The sequence below is a fragment of the Felis catus genome, chromosome B1 (assembly GCF_018350175.1).
Source record: "Felis catus isolate Fca126 chromosome B1, F.catus_Fca126_mat1.0, whole genome shotgun sequence".
NCBI lineage: Eukaryota > Metazoa > Chordata > Mammalia > Carnivora > Felidae > Felis > Felis catus.
In genome coordinates this window covers 70,099,504-70,105,796 of record NC_058371.1, presented here as the reverse complement: position 1 = coordinate 70,105,796, position 6,293 = coordinate 70,099,504, and the positions used below count along the sequence as shown (strand labels likewise).

Sequence of the window (6,293 nt, the reverse complement as noted above, 5' to 3'; positions counted from 1 at the left end):
AATGTGCAAACTTGAATAACATAGTTTACAAGTAAGTAATACATTCTGAATTTCAGATCTGCTTTTTCTTCAACTGTGTGAATATTTCAAAATAACTTTCGGATTGAGTTATCTAGATGATTGCCTTACTATTCCATATCGCTTATATTTGTGAAAGTGGGCAATTTATATAAAATTTCAAACAAATAAGATATCGAGTCTAAATGAAGAGATAGCAAACTGGTTCTAAATATAAACCGTATGTGAAGAACAGATACGGATCAAACTACTTATGGGAACTCATTATTTGATTAAAATGTCATTTTTAAGTAATGTAGAATAATAACTCAATGCACAAATGTTATTAAACAACTGGATAGCAATATGTAATAAAATAGCAGATCGCAAAATCTTATTAATATACATACAAAATCCTGGAAAACAGTAAGAAAAAGTTAAACAAACAACGGAAATGTGGACAAAATGCATAATCAGGCAATTTACACAGTATTAATATCAATAGTCAGTAAACATTAAAGTATATTCGATGCCTCTAGTTGAGTAAGTAAAATTTAAAATGTTATAGTTTTGCCTAGCAGGTTCTTAGATTAGAAGTGATAATGCCCCATGCAGAAGTGGATGAACAGATGTTCTAATGTAATGTTGATATGCTATTTATATTTTCCTGAAGGTCAAAAGCAGTATACATCCAAATGTACATCTTCTATGATGGAATAATCCTACTTAGAGAAACGTACCCTAAAGAAGAATGTTAACCATTGATCAATGCTGAGGATAGGGGCACTGATTCCCCCCATGCAGTCAAAAATCTGCATATAACTTTTGATTCCCCCAAAACTTAACTACTAACAGCTTACTAGTGCCATAAATCTTACCGATAACAGTTGATTAATGCGTATCTTATATGTTGTATGTATACTATACTGTATTTTTACAATAATACCTAACTTTTTATTATTTTTTGGTGTTTCTAGGCTACCTGTTTCATCTTTGAGTTTTTTTTCCTTATTGTTGCAAATCTCCAAAAAATTTCCAATATATTTATTGAAAATAATTTGCATATAAGTGGACCCTCCTCACAGTTTAAACCCATGACCCATTCGAGGGGTAACTATAATTATGAATGCTTGAAAACACACACACACACACACACACACACACACACACACACATTTCCTCACAGTTCAGATATACAGAGTGTTCAGTATTTGCTAATATATCTAATTCTTAAGATGGTTTTCAAGTCTTTTTAAATTGAGAAAACATTTTGAAATGCAGTATATATATTGTTGGTATAGAATGGTCACAAGGCTGAAGGATATAGGACATATTCAGGTCCATACAATGAGCTATTTAGAAATTATTAAAATTTGGCTATTATGCTTTGACTTTAGCTAAATTTTAGCTAACTTGTAATTACAAGTGGCTCAGGGTTTTGCTTTATATCTGGTTTAGATATGTAAAACTGCATCTTCTTTTCCTTCCACTTGGACTTCTTGTCCTATCTTCTTACTGCCTTGAAAACCAATGTTACTCTATAGACCTTTATTTGTTCGTTCACTTTTCTACCAATTCTAAAGGGAATGTTTTCTCTCTGAATTCTCTATAACCTTAAAGTTTTGATTTTTAACATTTCTGTAAGTTTGGGGAGGGAAGAGTATATAAGACATACTTTATGACACATGAAACAAGAGTAGTAGGCTCATTTGACTCCCGGATTTGAATCTTAATGACTAAACTACAATATTTCATTGTTCAGAGTTATGAGAAATGACCGGCGATGAAGCTATGGTTCTATCTCAGAGCATATGGTCCGGAAACCATATGCAGTTATGAAAAGGGACATACTCCTAGAAATTCTAAAATCCATTTGTTTAAAAATTTCCCTAGGTCATTCTTATTAGGAGAAAGTGTGAGAGCCTTTTTGAAATTAACAAGCTCTTTCAATAAGAACCTAAGGAATTAGGCATTATTGAAAGGGAGCAAGCCAACTGAGAGGTAATGAAGAGGAAATGTAGGTTGTGGAATTCATCCTTGGGCTGATGATATTATTTCTACCCCTGGTAGCAAAGTATACGAAATGAACAGATCCTTTTCTTTAATAGCAGCATCGCTGACATACTCTCTTTACCTAATTCTGTACATTATTACATCAAGCAATTTAGAACCATGGGGATTGTAAGTGCTATGATGGAAACGCTCTTAGGCATCCTCTAAGCCACAGATTTACCTGGAAAACAAGACAACTGGGACACAGAGAAAAGTAGGTGTTTGCCAAAGACAGTATGATAGCCTCTGGGCTCCCGGGCATTTGTTCTTTATACCAATAACTCATTTTTAATCCTTTTATTTTTACAGTGCCCACAAGCTCACAGGAAACTTTCTAATTTGTCTTCTTAACTGTTTATACATAGTAGCTGTTATAAGAATGTATGATTATTATACTTGGGCACAATGTTTACTTACATGTGGAAATTGTGAAAGATTGTCCTTACAGCATGTAACGCATTTTGTCAAGGTAAAACAATATCCCTGCCCCTACCGCCTTGTAATCAAGCTGCTCGAAAGTGGTGATATGACTTCAGAAGTAAGTGAATCAGTCTTTATGTAATCATATCTGTTTCATAAGTTGGAAAATTGTTTTGAAGTATAGAACTCCCCTTTGAATAGTGATGATGTCTAGGCTAGTGAAGATTAAATTGCAGCATTAAAAATTGTAAGTGGTTTCGAGTCCTTGGAGGACGAGCTATGTGCAGATGGGTATAGCTATCTTAACTATACCCTGAAGACATTAATGGAAATGTAATGATTTGAAGAATATTAAAGTACTTTTGTTATATTTTAAAACAAAACCATCTAGGTCACTTTCTTATCCTGTTTCCAGCCCAACCCTCTTTCTTTCTGTAAGAATTATATGGACTAGGTGAGATTACACAAATACGACATATTTATCCAAGATATAGTACAATATTTTGTAAATGCTCAGTCTTTTCTATTTCTTCAATATAAATGCCATTAAAAGTACACTTTTAAAGATAGTGAGCACATTTTATGAAAGGATATATTGTTCCATTTTTTCCAGAGAGTTTCTATATTGAGCAAGGCATTATCTGTAAGTGCTGTGGTTAGCTCAGTAGATACATTCTATGCCATCAATCTCTGTGCTGTTCTGAAGAATGTTGCCGTAAGGGGAGCGCCCCTCCACTGGTAAGCTTCTGCTCAGTGTGCAATAATATAGGGAAAGGATTTACAAATGATTTCTTGAAACTCTTTTTCTAGGTAGGTTAACTTTGAAATGACCCAGGTGTTATAGTGATGGTTATATATTTTATTTTCCTGTAGGTACTTCAACAAAGCCAGCATTTTGTACCTTGCTCAGCCACAAGGAGAATGGATGGGGAGGATTTTGTTTTTATTAGACATCAGATAGTTTTTTCTTGTCATTAACAATCCTTAAACTCAATAGCGTGCTTCACTGAACAATATCTTTAACGTTACAGGTTTCATCCCTTTCACACCAGATGACCCTGCACTAAGAGGCTGGTATGATTCCAGAGAGAAACCTGGAAGCAAAGCAACCTAGAGCTCTCTGGCGATATATGCTCTGTTTTCAGTAAAATTAGTTGAAACGTGTTGGGGTGTTTTCTTCTAAAATTTCCATTTTATCTCTTTGCTTGTACTTAGGAAAATATTGCTTATGAGTCCTTTGTAAATTAGAGGAAAAGAAGCATATTGAAATAGAAAAAGATAAAATTCACCCTTATCGCTCTTCTTCATGTTCCACACACCTTCAAGTACTGTTTCTATGTAGATAATACCCATAAATACCCCCAGCTCTGACTTTTCCCTCAAGTGTTTACTGAGCTATCTACTTAGATATTACAAAATATTCACTCCACTGTTCCAAACCTACTTTTCTCTATCAAACCAGATGTTTTCATTTAAATCCCAGATTCTGTCAAGGGATTTACCATTCCCTAGGTTATCCAATACAAAAGTTTGGAGTTTTTTTTTACTTTTCCTCTCCTTGTCCAGCATCCTCTCCCCACCTCGACATCTAAATAGCTTACAAGATCTATTCAATCTTCCTTTACACCTCATATCTATTCCCTCTTTCACATTCCTACCACCGCACAATCTCTGTAACCCTCTCAAATGTTTATATAAAGCATTTTCTTACCAGCTAAAACTTTCAATAACCCAGGTTTGAGAGGTAATATTAGGAAACATTCATCACCAAACCAGCGATGTCACAGTATTTTTTTAAACAGCTATTTATGACATGTCCTCAGTTTCCCATAATGATCATACAAGCATGCCACACTCAAGTTATGAAGGACTATTTGCAATGCAATAACACACTGTCCTTTAGTCATAGATTTACTTTTGACCTCTCTTTTATCTAAAGTAACCTCTACTCACCCTTGGCTCCCTATGCAAGATCCACCTGTCAAAATTCTATACAAATATAAAGGCTCAAATGCTTCTCCTTAACACAAACCTTATTGGGGTTTCACAGATGAAAATAAATTTTATTTCCTTTCAGTTTTAAGCAGTATTTTTTTTTCTCCATTTTCCTGGAAAGCTTACTTGAATCTGTTTTGTTTTGTTTTGTTTTGTTTTACCTCTTGGTGCAGATATTATCAACCCTGGGAGACTAAAAGTCCCATGAGGGAAAATACCATGTCTTATTTAATGTTTAATATTCTTTCCAGAATCAATCAATCAATCAATCTCTCTCTCTCATCACTCATCTTCCATATTTCTATTATTTCCCAACCTTATTAAGTTATTATTGAAAAACAATAAAGTATACACAATTAAATTGTATAATTTGATCAGTTTTAACATATATATACATCTGTGAAACCATCAACACAATCAAGACAATGAACATTTCCGTTATGCAGCAAGAATTCTCTGTGCCCCCTTGTATTCTATGCCTCCCTCCAGCGCCATTTTCAGGCAGCCATTAATGTGTTTTCAGTCACTATATATCAAATTACATTTTCCAGACTGTTATATAATAAAAATCATACAGTCTGTTAAAAAACACCTAACCCCTTTAATTCAGCATGATATTTTTGAGACTCATTCATATTACTGAGTGTACCTATAGTTCTTTTCTTACTTGACTAATATTCCATTATACAAGTATACTACAATTTGTTCCTCTTTTCACATGAAATTTTCGGACACTTGTGCTGTGTCCAATTTTTGGCTACTGGAAACAAAGTTGCTGAGCACATTTATATACAAGTCTTTCTGGAGAATGTATTCTCATTTGTCTTGGTTTAATATTTAAGAATTGAAAAGCCGCATCACTTGATTTGTGTATGCTTCACTTAAGAAAATTCCAAACTGGTTTCTAAAGTGATACACCATTTTCAATTCCTTCCAGCAGTATGTGAAAGTTTTAGCTGTACAATAGCCTTGGTAACATTTGATTTGAGCAGTTTTCTTATTTTGTGTTCATTTAATTGACATGTAGTGTTAGCTCAGTTTGTGGTTTTAATATGCATTTCCTTGATGATTTTTGCATGATTGAGTCATAAAATTATTCTTATATTCTGGGTAGAAATTTCTTGTCTGATAGGTATGTTGTGAATATTATTCCTTAGTGGTTTGCCTTTTTTTCTTATAGTGTCTCTCAACCAGCAAAACATTTTAATTTAAGGGAAGTCCAATTTATAAATTTTTTTGTCTGTGTTTTGTTCTTTTTAAGTTCTACTTAAGAAACTAGGGGCACCTGGGTGGCTCAGTTGGTTAAGCATCTGACTTGATTTTGGCTCAGGTCATAATCTCATGGTTCCTGTGTTTGAGCCCCACTTTGGGCTCTGTGCCAGGAGTGTGGAGCCTGCTTGGGATTCTCCCTCTCTCTCTTCCCCTCCCTCACTCATTCTCTCTCTCTCTCGCCCTCTCTCAAAATAAATAAATAGACATTAAAGAAAAGAAACCCTTTCCACCTCAAGATCTCAATTTTCTAGTTTTCTTAGAATTTCTATAGTTTCAGGTATCACGTTTAGGTCTGTGATTCATTTGAAGTTAATTGTTCCTTACAATATTAAGTAAAGGACGATGCTCTTTTTTTCCTCCCTCCATATGGATATTCAGTTGTTCCAGTATCCTTTATTGAAAAGGTTTTTTTTTTTTACACACACTAAGTTGTCTCACTAAGTTGTCTTGGCATCTTTGCTGAAAATCAATTAACCACATATGGGTGGGTCTATTTCTGGACTCTCTGTATGTGCCATTGATATATATATATATATATATATATATATATATATATA

General features: G+C 34.0%; 1 long non-coding RNA gene across 1 annotated transcript; it reads left to right on the top strand.

Annotated features, from left to right (window-relative positions):
- Positions 1-2,197: 2,197 nt before the first annotated feature.
- Positions 2,198-3,633, top strand: LOC111560030. Its single transcript, XR_006597412.1, has 2 exons — positions 2,198-2,587; positions 3,501-3,633. It is a non-coding gene; the product is annotated as an uncharacterized LOC111560030 (long non-coding RNA).
- The last annotated feature ends 2,660 nt before the right edge of the window (positions 3,634-6,293 follow it).